The sequence below is a fragment of the Podarcis vaucheri genome (assembly GCF_965113315.1).
Source record: "Podarcis vaucheri genome assembly, chromosome: 6".
Classification (NCBI taxonomy): domain Eukaryota; kingdom Metazoa; phylum Chordata; class Lepidosauria; order Squamata; family Lacertidae; genus Podarcis; species Podarcis vaucheri.
In genome coordinates, this window is record NC_138764.1 from 39,116,758 (window position 1) to 39,130,361 (window position 13,604).

Consider the following 13,604-nt stretch of genomic DNA (forward strand, 5'->3'; position numbering starts at 1 on the left):
CCCAAAAGGAAGCTTGGAGTTAAACAAATTCTCTTCAGGCACTTTGGCTTTTAAGTAGAATAAAACTCATCCTTCAATTATTATTTTTTAAGGGACCCGGTACTATTATAGCCACCGGTAAATGACTGGTATTAGCACTCCATTATTTGAAACAGAACTGGCCCCAACTTTGCTCGTGTCCATGTATAAATCATACTTTCCTTAATTGTCACAGCCTGCAGCCAAATTAGGACCACAGATTACAAGCGTGTTTGCTGAAGATATGAAGCCCTTGAAGTCTTTCGTGAAGACATGCCATTGAGTGGAGAGTATGAGATAAACGGAAAATATTTAGACACGCCGACAATGGGGAGACTTGACTGATTACTAGGGAAGCACAAATACAGGCATATTTTTGGGACTGTGCCCAAAGAAAGCTTTCAGGAGTAGTATATTAAACTGCTCTCTCTCTCTCTCTCTCTCTCTCTCTCTCTCTCTCTCTCTCACACACACACACACACAGAGGTACACTAGCACAAAAAATCTACTTAAAGCAGCTTTTACCACCCTGCTGCCCTCCAGCTGTTTGGGACTGCAACTACCAGCACATGCTTTGTGGCCATACTAATTACTGGTGAACACGTTTGTACACCACAAATGGTGCCCAAGTTACATTTGGTGTTGTTGTTGTTTCAACAGAAACAAAATTTTGCATCACAGCTCTGAAACTTCATCATATTATTATTTTATTAAGAGCATCAGTGGCTTGGATCCTAACCAGTGCTTTTCCCCCAAGAAAAATAGGTGCCAGAACTCACCATGAAGTTGTTACATTAAGTCACCGGGCTACTTGAGGCAGCCCTGAATGGATGCCGGTTTGACAATATCACGGCTAAAACTTATGGCAAGCTGTCTCCCTATCCTAGCTTGTTTGAGGGTTGCTCCTGGTTCTGATACAGGTCAATTAAATGCACGCTGCATCCCTCATTCTCTTAGATACAGGTAGATGGCTAGGGCAGCTCAGAAAGGCCCTTGCACAAATGTGTGCACATGCAACGGTAAAGGCTTGGCTGGAAAACTTAAAGAACCCCGTCATAACACTGGAGACAGATTGAAGAAAAGTAAATATGAATTGGCCCTGCCCTGTAGCTTGACCAATGGTGGATAGGAGCAACTAGGAGCTAAATGGAGTGTTAGGTCTTTAAAAAAAAGTGTAGACTCGAAAACCCAACCAGCTTCCATTTTGATTTGAAATATTCATTTTGGGCTTCTCAGAAGTATGTAAAAACAGGAAGCAGGTGGGGAAAATTCTGGCCCACAATGGCGTCCACCTGAGAAGTACCAGAACTGTACTCTGACATGCTCCATCTGAAAACACACACAATTAATCCTATCTAATCTTCTGCTGGTGGAATTGTTCCCTCAGCACAGTTCTGGCCATGGAATACTGCCCCTGGTGAAATGAGGTCTTTCCATGCCCCAACCAATCAGCTCTGGGAGATTGGGGGACCATCTAGAATAGGATGAGAAGCAACGCAGTGGGGTTAAGGGGGAAACTGGCAAAAAATGCCTATCTCCTTTCTGTTGGAGGATCTTCCACTGGATCGCAGTTCCTCCATGAATGGAATGAATAGTTCTATTTCCAAGCACCTAGTTAGAAGCCAAGCAATTATGTTTGTGTTTCATGCTTACTAAACTATCACCGGGAATGTCATAGAATCCTCTGCAATTGATTTTTGAAATGTTTCTGCATTTTTAAAATGATCTAACTATTTTATTTATTTAAAGTGTGAATTTACCCATCCTCAAGATTTTGTGTAGGTAAAAATACCTTTGAAAGAATTTATATCAAATAACAATTCAGATACATAAAACATAGCAGGTATTTATGCCTCCTACAGCATAACCTTTAGCAACAAGAAACTAGCACATACAAAAGAGATCTTAACAATAATTTCAAAAGATATTCATTCTCGGGCTTTGGAAGGTCTTCCAGAGAAAGATGTGCCAAGTTTATGATGTAGTTATTAAAGACTCTTTTTGTGTGTTGTTCAGAAGTTAGATCAAAGACACTTGATTTCATCTTTTGCAGTAGCTCTAATGTGCCAGTATCTGGATTAGGGCCAGCCTGGATTTTATTACTGTTGAGACTCTCTACAAATTGGACTTGGTCAGGCAGGTATGAAAGGTGCTGGAAGGCTTAACTTTGCATTTTCTTTTCTACTGGAATTGTTTCAATGAGACTTGCTTCACTTTACACTGGCCATCTTTCTGTGTCTTTCATGTTTACCCAAAGAACACGCTACTGGTGCACAGATGGAAATTTTAAAGACAGTATTCAAGGATGGGCTGAGCAACTAATTTTGTTCCATTTCAGTCTTACTGGCATGTCTCTGTAGCACGTCTTTACTGTAAAAGAAACACTTTTCAGTGCTTTTTAGTGCATTCTCCAGTAAAATAAGTATACCACATGCAACATTCATGTAAAATATAAAATATATAAAATATGTAAAAATACAAATATACTTGTAGTATTTGCACACAGAACACGAATTGCAAAATTCAGAAAAATGTGTAATCCAATTGTGACTTGTGTTCCAATCTGCAAGAAAGTTCAAAAGTTTCAGACCAGGTCGCTCAATTGCAAAAATCCAAACAAGCAGAATTCTCCTTGAAAGTTGATGTATTGCGGGGTGTGAAAAGACTGAACAGAAGGGAGCCTTCTCTCTCTCTTTGGAATTTGGGTTCAGCCTATGAAGTACACTTTCAGTAGCCTCAGAACTGAAAAAAGACAATATATTTCTTAGCACAATCCAGTTAACTTTATGGATAGCCATCATATAAAAATGACAGTGATGCTCACCTGGGAAATATGGAAACTAATAATGCTTGTGTCAAAGGATGGCCATCCGAGAGCTCTGGATTATTCTTGGATTATAATCTGAGTTGGGGAAGAATATACTGCTAATCCCTTCCATTTACCCAGCCCTTTGATCCCCATATTCCCTTTACTTAATATCGTATTTACTTGGCCTGATGGACTGGAGTCACAGTAGTGCCCTGGCCACCAAAATGGAAGCGTAGAGGTCTTCTCCTCCCTGGAGCACAGTATTTTGACAGGAGGGCCCAAGATCCTGATAACCTGCAGGAAACCCTAGCCACCACCTGGTGGCCTCCTCCTTCTCCCCATGGCTCTTCTTTTTCTTCATTATAAAATAGAATATCTGTGATTCACACAGACCCTGAGAGAAACATCCAAGTCTGCATATCCAGTATCAAAATCCTCAGTCCATTGCTTGATTATTATAATAGCAACAACAATAACAGCTTCTTTGAGTGTTTACAAAGAAAACTGTATTGCAAAATTTTCGTCATTCACCTTGCTTTATAATGTGTTGAGAATGTCTGCCACAAGCAACAATACACTGTAAGAAAGGGGACATTAAACATCAACTATCAATTGATGTGCCTGTTTTCCCCCATCACTGAATTTATTGTTGTTGCCTATCACATTCCGTTCCATGTGTAAGTTGGAAGATGCTTAGAGCATCTACTGAGATGTTGACTTTTTCCCTTCCCCCAAAAACCGTCATATTGGCAAGGGAAGAATCATTCCTGAGATTTCTTTATGATTTTTATTCCTTCAAGAAAAAGAGACAGCTATACGTCGAGTCACAATGATTGTCGAAGGCTTTCAAAAAGTAAAAGGCTGTTCAGTGAGTAACTTTCATGTTTTCAACTTGGCAAGTGCTGCAGTCAAAGGGAGACCTTATCCATTTTCTTCAGAGCTCTATCATTAGCTCTTCATCCCTGGTGACATTTTGACATGTCATCGTTTCTGTGATCTGAAGTATGTATCCATTGATTTTTCAATCATTCTCTATTAAAGCCAACAAAAGAGATTTAATGATCCTATTCAATCAATCCCAGAAAAATAGCCACCAGTTTCAATCCCATTAAAGATCCATACTTTTTGTTGTTGTTTGCTTTCTCTTGAATTCCTAGTAGATTAAAATAATAGATGCTTCTTTGGAAATGGCAAAAGAGGTGTTGAGCTTTATAAGCCAGAGGCAGTACTTTCGACTAAGAGAATGTTAGTGTATAAAGCCATAAGAATTCATGATGGATATGGCTACGAGAGTCATGGCTTCAGTCACTATCCCTTCCAAAAGTTCAAATGAAATTAAGCACACAATATTATATCATAGCATATGTCTGTATTATACTATTCCTAAAAATGAAAGGCCTGGAATCTTCATCCCTCTCCCATCAGCAGACTCCATATTTTTAGATTCTGACATTCATAGAGCTGCTGTTTCCTAATGATCTCACATTCTTATTCTTAAGATGGCTCCCCTTGTTTGGTGCTCTAGCCTGCAGTACAATACTTTCTGTGATTTTGGAGATACCAACAAAGGTTGGCACATTTCAACCTGTTCTGACTCCTTACTGTGCAAATGTATCTCCCTGAAAATGTTAGGTTATAGGCATCTTCCAGTCTTCCCATTCTTATAGCTTCCAAGATATACAGTAATGAGTCCACTAGCTCAGATTTCATTATATTTATTTATTTGCATTCACAGAAAAATAACAAGGTGCTGTAGATCATGAAAAAAATGGTGCTACAATAATAGCATCAATATAAATGTATTTCTATCCTACAATTATATGCCAATTTCAGTAGCAGTATAAACATATATAGCAAGAGACAGATAGTGAAATATTATTTGCTGAACAAGTTATATATATCTCATGCCTGCTCAATTAAGAAAGCTACCACAACTGTAAAAATTGAACATTTTAATTAATAATATTGATGGAACATTTGTAAACAGAAAGGGAATTTGGAAAAAAAATGTTTTTTGCACTCTTTTGCAATGCAGATTAGATGAACAACACAGGGCCATGAAGACTGTGAAAATGGAGGTGAGAATGTCTTTAATTTGAAAGCAGTGGTTTCAAAATTAAAGAAGCTGCCCCAAAAGACGGTAACAATAATGTAGTGAGCGGCAGATACTGGGGGTGCTTTTGGATAGGATTTCTATTCAAGGCTTTAAATTATGTGTGTGCACATGCACATATCTCCCACCTTAATGGAGGCATTTTAGCGTTTGACATGTGCCCTATAGGTGAGATTCAAAGCATGCAAAAAGGTCCACTGCCTTTTTGGACTGTGAAAGCTAAAAGCATTTATTCCGGCACTGCCTTGTTGACTCTAATTGGGGCCTGCTTGCAGTAAGAACAACGGGGGGGGGGGGAATCTGTCCTGTTGTTGACAGCACAAGGGGAAAAAACAAAACCAAAAAACATTAGCCAGTTTTTCTTCCAGGAACCATATTATTCCCTATTTTATGCAGTTGTCTGTATCTCTCTCTTCATTCTAGTTGGATGCTAATTCATTGATATTATTCCTGAAGCAAATATTATTTTGTATTCTTTGTAATGGACCCTCACATGCGCAATATTTCTGCATATTTCATACGATCTGTTCTGTTAAAATAATCATTAGCCTGCAGTGCAATGATAATAATTAGAGCTGTGTAAATCCCTGCTAATTCAGCCCTGTGTGTTCTGTGGCACATTTTTTTTAATTCATTATTTTGCCCAAGCTTTGCATCCTGTAGGTTGGATTATGGGTTTTTGTTGTTTTTGCAGCGGTGAAAACTGTCCCCCTAAGCTTTGTTTTGATAGGGTTTGGAACCGAAAGTCCTCAAAATAAGAGTCAGCTGAAAGCAGCAAGGTTTGCTTACTTACTCCTGGAAACCATAAATCTTCTCACTTGGTGCCTGGCCTTGTATCACTTGAAACTCAGCCAAACCTCACAGAAATATTCATGAAGGCAGCCAGCCTTCTCTGAATTACATGTTCATAAAACAGCCTGGAAGAAGGTGAATTCACCTGCTACCAACAACACTATAACGTGAGGCACATCTTACCTTCTTTTTCTTCTTCTTCTATTTAAAAAGGACTGTTGTGGAATTTTAAGACATATTTATAGTGTTATAAGTTTTCATAGGCCAGGCACATTTCATCAGATGCATGAAATGTCTATAGGGGAACATGGGAAGCTGCCTTTACGAAGTTAGACCCTTAGTCCATCTTACTCAGTACTGTGTAGTATACAGTGACTGGCAGTACTTCTCCTGGGTTTCTGACAGGGGTGTAGGGAGGCAGCAGCGATTCCCGTCCCATAATGTGCTCATATCAACCAGCAGTCTTTTAATTCTCCTGCAGTTCGGCTTCTGCTAAAACCTATGTACCTTGTTTGTCATGTCATCTGCCAGAGCCAAAACTAATGGCATTAATAACACAGTTCATTTCCATATGTTTAAATGGAAGAGACACATCAAAAATCATGCAGAAAATAATATAATCATTTACATAATGTTTGTGGACTAAATAAACCTTGGCAAAAACTGCTCATATTTGCTTGCCTGGTTTCCTGACCACCTATGAACATGCAAATTGTGGCCATTTTTTGCTCCTGTTTCTGTTTTTGACAGAACCTGAGACCATCTGCAGATGCTATGCCTCTTCAATATGATTAATATAATATAATATAATATGGAGAATTGTTAATTTTTGTTCAAGCTACATAAGACACTGTAATTGCTTCATGTTGTTTTCTCTTCTCATACCTTTAATGTAGTCCTAATAGTCACTTTGCAATTTTGCACTTCATTTTTGCACCTCGTTAAAGCTATCACCCATGGCGCTGGTGCATTTGTAAATATATTCTTCACATAGGAAACAGTTTTCCCAAGCATAGGAAGCTGCAAGAAGCATTTGAGCTTCATCAAACGTCGACTGCAAGACCCTCATAGCCATTGGTTGTCATCAGCTGCACATGCTAATGTGTTTATCTCAAAAGGGGGAGAAAAGAAAGGGGGTAAAAGCTGCATCCTTCCAAGATTAAGCATCTCTGCTGACTGAGTAGCCAGTCCTGTCTGAAGGAAGAACAAAAGATCCCCCTGAACTAGCATGACATTAAGATGACAGTCCTTATCTACCATTGTTAGCTAAAACATGGGGGAAAGTGTCGCTTTGAGAATTCCAGAAGGTACCGGATGTGCCACAGCTCAATTGTTTGCAAAGGCCAAATTGAAACAAGCTATAGTTTTTGGACTACTTAGTTATACACCAGTGACCAGAGAATTGCAGACATGTCTCCTAGCGCACCCTATCTTCTGAAGCGTATCCTCTAGACTATTATGTAGCATTTGAACAATGACTGTTTCCCACCCCTAAAATAAAGGGGAAGTCTGAATGCACTGCATATTTCAAGCTAATATTGTTCCTTTGGCCATTTAAAGAATAATGGTTGAAATATAAAGGAGCTCATTCATTTCATTTAGGCAAGAGGTGTTAGTAGGATTTTCCAAGCCACAAGGCAATGTATATCTCTCATTTGCTGATATATATATATAAAAATAAACCTGTTATGTCTCGGCACTTGTAAACTTTATGGACACGGTTTCAAATCTCAGTGGCTATTTAAGATGGACCCTGTAATCCACATAGGCATCTTTTATTCTAAAGCAGTATTAACGTGTGTGTGTGTGTTTTTTAAAAAAAGTGGTCATGATTCTTGCAACGTTTAGTATTTTGTAGTCTGGTTGGCTCCAATCATATTTCTCCAGGGCAAAGTGTTAGATGGCTGCAGCTGTACTCAATTAAAAAAAAGGAAAGGGAAAGTGGGGGAAATGGATGCATGAAATGCTCTACACTGAGCAGAAGGAAAATGATGGTTGTAACAATGAAGCTTTTTCCAGTCAAGGCTTTAAAACTTATAAATGGTACAGTAACACATGGCATGTAGAGGCAAGAAATGTTTGCCACAATCCAATGTATCTACACTTTTGGCTGTAAACCTTTTGACTCGGATATAATGAACTTGCAATAAAATACACGGGGAAGTTCAAGGTCTGTTTGCAGCAATAAAATTCATCAAGGAAACTGGATGGTTGTAATCTTCAAGACAAAACCAGCAAAACTCTGACACAGTCACACTTTTGAGTTAATAATTTGGACGAGAGACGTGAGCGGAAGCAATTCCCTAAAGCTAGGCAGTAGGAACAATTGCAGCGGTGTTGGACTGAATAAGGCTTTGATATATGAGGAAGATACAGCTGTGACATTTTATATTGTCATAAAGTCAAGTGGCTCTCTATGCTGCACAACTCAGAGTGGCTTCAGTTGACTCACTTTCCATGTTGACGTGGCTGTTTGCAGTTATTCTAAGACAAGAAATTCAGTTCTCTGAATACAGAAGATGGAGGGTGGCTAATAAATATACTAATAACATGCCTGGCATTATGGTCTGTCTATTGCATGGCTGCTTCTTTGATTGATTCTGAATATTTATTATAAATTCTTAAGAGCTGAAGACCCCATTTTGGTTTGTACATGAGTTTTTTAAAAGCCTCCCCACCCCATCCCCCGCTTTGTGCTATGTTCTAGCCCAGTATACACTCCAAACACCTCATAAGTAGAACGCTTGAACCAGTTCTCAGAAAGGTCTGTAAAACTGCAGACTAAACCACAGATCTAAATTCCAAATGAAGGACTAGTATGATGGAACAAATGTGGGGGCTTCACTGTAAAATCTGACATAATGGGAAAGCTTCCAGAAGGAAATAACAAAGAAATCAACAGAAATTCTAGTTAAGAAAAGCACATCTAGATCAAGGGGGAAATGTGTGGCTTTTTTGTTTTTTGTTTGCTGAATGGGCAGATTGAAACCCAGAGCAGAATGGATCAAGTTAAGTATTTGCAGGGAGAAATTGACTGTCATATGAAAATACAATACTATCAGAAACAAAGGATGCAAAGAGATGGAACACAAGGCATATAGGTGGGTGTGTATGTGTATATGGGTATGATTAAGAGACAAGTAGGAAGGAAAAGAACCAAAGAATATGAACAGATTAAAGATATGAGGCAGATAATGTAAGACGGCAGGAGCTATTGATTTCAAAGGAGGAACAAACTTAAAAGAGGAAACCACAGAGTGCAAAGAGTAGGGAACACAGCCAAGGTCAATGGAAGAAGGAAGGGGAAACAAGGATGCAGAAACCACTGAAGAGAGGGAGAAGAAGGAAGTAGGGAGAGATGGAAACAAAGCAAGTAAAGTTATTGGTAATGCATTGAGGAAAACTAATGTTGAGGATTAAGGAAAACTGTTAAGAAACTGGCCCAGGACAGGCACATAGTCGCATACTACTGGGACCAACAATGGCAATGAAAGTGATAGCTGGAAGAAGAACCATGTTTCCAAAATTAATATTGTTTGGATCTGGCAAAATATTTTATTCCCCTCAATAGATTTGGTACCTCAAGGCTTCTCCTGCAGCAAATGAATAACAACTGAGCATTTTTTGTGGAATGAATGAATGAATGAATGAATGAATGAATGAATTGATCATCTGGAAAGACTCTCTGACATTGTCCATATGACAAAAAGCAGCAGACAACAAATTAGACAAATTCCTTTCCTCTAAGTCCCTGTTATACACCAGAGACACAAAAGAGTGCCTGGCTAGCGTTTGGTTCAATGAGAATGTAATGTCACTTGATTTTACTTAAGAAGTTTAGTTTGAAAGCTTTTCAAAATGAAATGATCCTTACATGTGATAAATCTGAAATGAATGTGAAACGAAACTCAAAAACTGTCCACTTCATTTGTACCCTAAACACAAAGACTACTCCTTGACTACTATTATGATTATTAATGAAATCTTCTAACTGGCACTGACACCTTTCTTGTAATATACTCTGTGTTCTCTAATGATTAATATTGCTAAGGATATCATAATATGGCTCTTTTTTAAAAAAAATCAGTTATATTATCAACTAATTATATTGCATATTAGGGTTGCGGTTTTAATTTTATAAATGCTTATGATTGGATTTGTCAAGGAATTTCTTTCATCCTCCTCATACCTTTTCCTTTTGATCTGTATCCAGCTTATATCAAACATTCCTATCTCTTCCTTTCACTGAATTCCTGGTATGATGTTTCAAGCCCCTAACATCTGTCTCAGTGTTTTTAAACATAAGACAGGTCAGTTAGGGGCCATTAAATTCATTGTACCTATCAATTTTCCTGAAATTAAAACATCCTGCCATGGTTGGGGGGGGGATTATGCTCTGAAGCAGCGACTTGACAAAACTTTTGCAAATATTTAGCTTGAATTGGGGTAAGTAAATCTCACATCATGGACAGCCTTGTATACATTACTAAGTATAGTCCTTCTAGCATGTAAGTACAATGTTTCATAGTTGATCAAGCTCCATTCTCATGATCTTCTCCATGAAGTCAACCTCCATGTCAGCTGCCTACCTACAACTCAGAAGTGGAAAACCTGTGTTCTTCTAGTTGTTGTTGGACTACAATTTCCACCATCCCTGACTGTAAATCATGTTGGCTGGGGCTGATGGGAACTGGAGTCCAACGAATTCTGGAAGACCGCAGAACCAGGGAACCAGGCAGAGGGCCTTCTCGGTAGTGGCACCCGCCCTGTGGAACGCCCTCCCACCAGATGTCAAAGGAAAAAACAACTACCAGACTTTTAGGAGACACCTGAAGGCAGCCCTTTTTAAGGAAGATTTTAATGTTTGATGTATTACGGTATTTTAATATTTTGTTGGAAGCCGCCCAGAGTGGCTGGGGGAAGCCCAGCCATATAGGTGGGATTTAAATAATAAATTATTATTATTGTTGTTGTTGTTGTTACCCCTGCAATAGAGATTCTTCATGCCACAACGGCAACTTAGAACTGGCACACAGAAAGCTGAATCACACCATGCTCTGTATTAATATTAGCTTGAAACGAGAGCATTCAGAGACTCTTAACACTATTAATATCATTTGAGAATGTTTGTATACCTCCTTATGCCCTTGGAGAACAGCATATTTCAAAACAATCAATTAACAATGCAATAATCAAAAATAGCACTGGAAAAAGTTCCAAATATAGTCCCTCATTTAGGTTCAGTTCACACAAACAAGCAGTACAAGGGTCATGAGAGAACGGCATGAGGAGGCTGTGGCTGATCTCTGTTTGGAGGAGTCACTACAGCGCACTGGGATGGAGAGGGTGAGGGCTGCAGTGGCAAGGTCAGTGCAGAGAAAACACACCAGCAGGACTAATCCAGTGCTCTGTCTAACCTCACCACCCAACTCTCTATCCTGGTATGCCAAGTGGCTCAGCTGGATGTAAGTCAAGTGAGGAGCTCAGCCTACCACACAACCTGCACACACCCAATAGAGAAACTTGAACCTGCATTGATTCTGTAGCCTAACTATGCACTTGAGGTGAAGACGACACCCAAGCTGCAACTTTTCTAGGTTTCCTAGGTACCTTTGTTAGCAGGAAGCAAGTTCCACTGAACTTAGAAAGCAGATGTTGTCGAAAACCCTCTGAAGTTGAGCTAAAATTGAAATAATCCCTGCTGCTTTTCATGTATTGGTAAACCCAACACCTGACTTTGTTTAATAGTTTTGTTTATCTTGGCATGGTGGGTGGGTAGGAAGAGGTGGGTGGGGAGTGACAAGGCGGTAATTTAACACCTGAAGAAATACTGTTAGGAGTGAAATATTTGTAAGGCAGCTGCCAAAAGCATAGCTTCCTGTGTTGGAGGAGGTTTCCCTAGTAGCTGAAAGTATCAAGCATCTTGATAGCTAGAGCTTTGAAAATATCTAATTACACTTACGTAAAACTTTTTTGATTTCCCCTTCCTCCCATAAAGATAATTAAAATATGAATCATGGCGACCGCTGCTGACAATCTGTGTTAATAAAGTAATTATTAGCATGTTCAAATTCAATATGTTTGCATTCTCTCAATATAAACTTAGAAACATTCAAAAATGTTGTTTCTGTACACTCCCACCCATACAGTTAAGTGGCTTTCCACATCCACACCCTTTGCTATACACGCCAGATATTTACTACTGGTAAATGTTAAGGTAAAGGGACCCCTGGCCGTTAGGTCCAGTCGTGGCCGACTCTGGGGTTGTGGTGCTCATCTCGCTTTATTGGCCAAGGGAGACAGTGTACAGCTTCTGGGTCATGTGGCCAGCATGACTAAGACGCTTCTGGCGAACCAGAGCGGTGCACGGAAACACCGTTTACCTTCCTGCCAGAGCAGTACCTGTTTATCTACTTGCACTTTGACGTGCTTTCGAACTGCTAGGTGGGCAGGATCAGAGACCAAGCAATGGGAGCTCACCCCATAGCAGGGATTTGAACCGCCGACCTTCTGATTGGCAAACCCTAGGCTCTATGGTTTAAACCACATCGCCACCTGCGTCCCTTACTACTGGTACTATCACTTAATATGCTTTTACCTATGTAGAGTTTACTCCTGACCCATAGCAGTTCATCATTAAATAACTGATTAAAGGTTCAGCTGCTGTTCAGGCCAGAAACAGGAAATGGAGATAATTTTGGGGAGAAAATAGTTGGATAACATGCCCTTTTCAAAGGAAACGTCCTACTCCCTTGCAGAATACACATGTATATACTACAGCTGTGCCATTCTTCTCACCATGAAATCAAAGCAAGAAGAAAAGCAGTGGTGTATTCATTCTCACAGAAGTGACCAAACAGTGCAGAAGTAATAACATTGCTGCAGCTTGTAATTACCTGGCTCAGAATATGAATTTGCCTCGACTGTGTAAGACTAGAACATATTATGAATTGAGCAACATTTTCCTCAGCAGTTTTGTAAATGCCTGTGGCAAGTTCTTTAATAAATTCCTTACTCTCACACTGTTAAATTACACGAACTGTGAAGCCGGTTGTTTTGTACGCACATGCGCAAAAGGTCTCTAATATGCAACCCTTACTTTTGCTGACGCTCTTATTGATTGCTTGAAGAGATGGCCAGTGGGTGGCAGCCAACATGAGTCATATTCCAAGCAGAGGCACCAAAATCAATATGTTGTATCCAACACCTTCCCTTCCTCTCCTCCCCATGCAGTTCTCAACACCCCCCAAATCCTCCAGATTACCCAACCCTCTGGAGCAGACATTCGAGGATGTGCAGGGAGTTGTTGGGGGAAAGAGAGGAAGGGAGGTTTTGTTGTGTGAGCGGAAGCCAGTTCTACATGCACAATGAGAGTGATGGAACAGTCCAATGGACGTCATTCCATTGATTTCAATAGGCTAAGTATGACTAACAACGGAGATCACTCCATATCCCCCCTATTTTTATCAATGTTATTTTTATTTTTTAATTAATTTAAAATATAGGAACAATTGCAGTTCCCCATCTTTTCCTTCATGACAACCCCAAACACTTTAATCAATGTTATTAATGATTTCTTCCAAGCATTTTTGAGCCATTAATGTCCTGCATCCGGATCTATGGATTCTTCCCCGTCCCCGCCGTCCCCGTTCTTAGGTGTGTCACTTTTTTAAAAAAGTGACATGCATGGATTCCCAAGCAGCCCTCAGCCATGCCTGGTGTGGTGAGTTACAGTTCCCATGAGACAATAAAATAGAGCACATGAAAGCACCACCACGGGAGTGGTACTATCTACATACATCGGTAAACATGACAAGCACTGAAAGATCTCTTTAACATGGATGATTTTTTCATCTGAATGCTTCCTGGGAA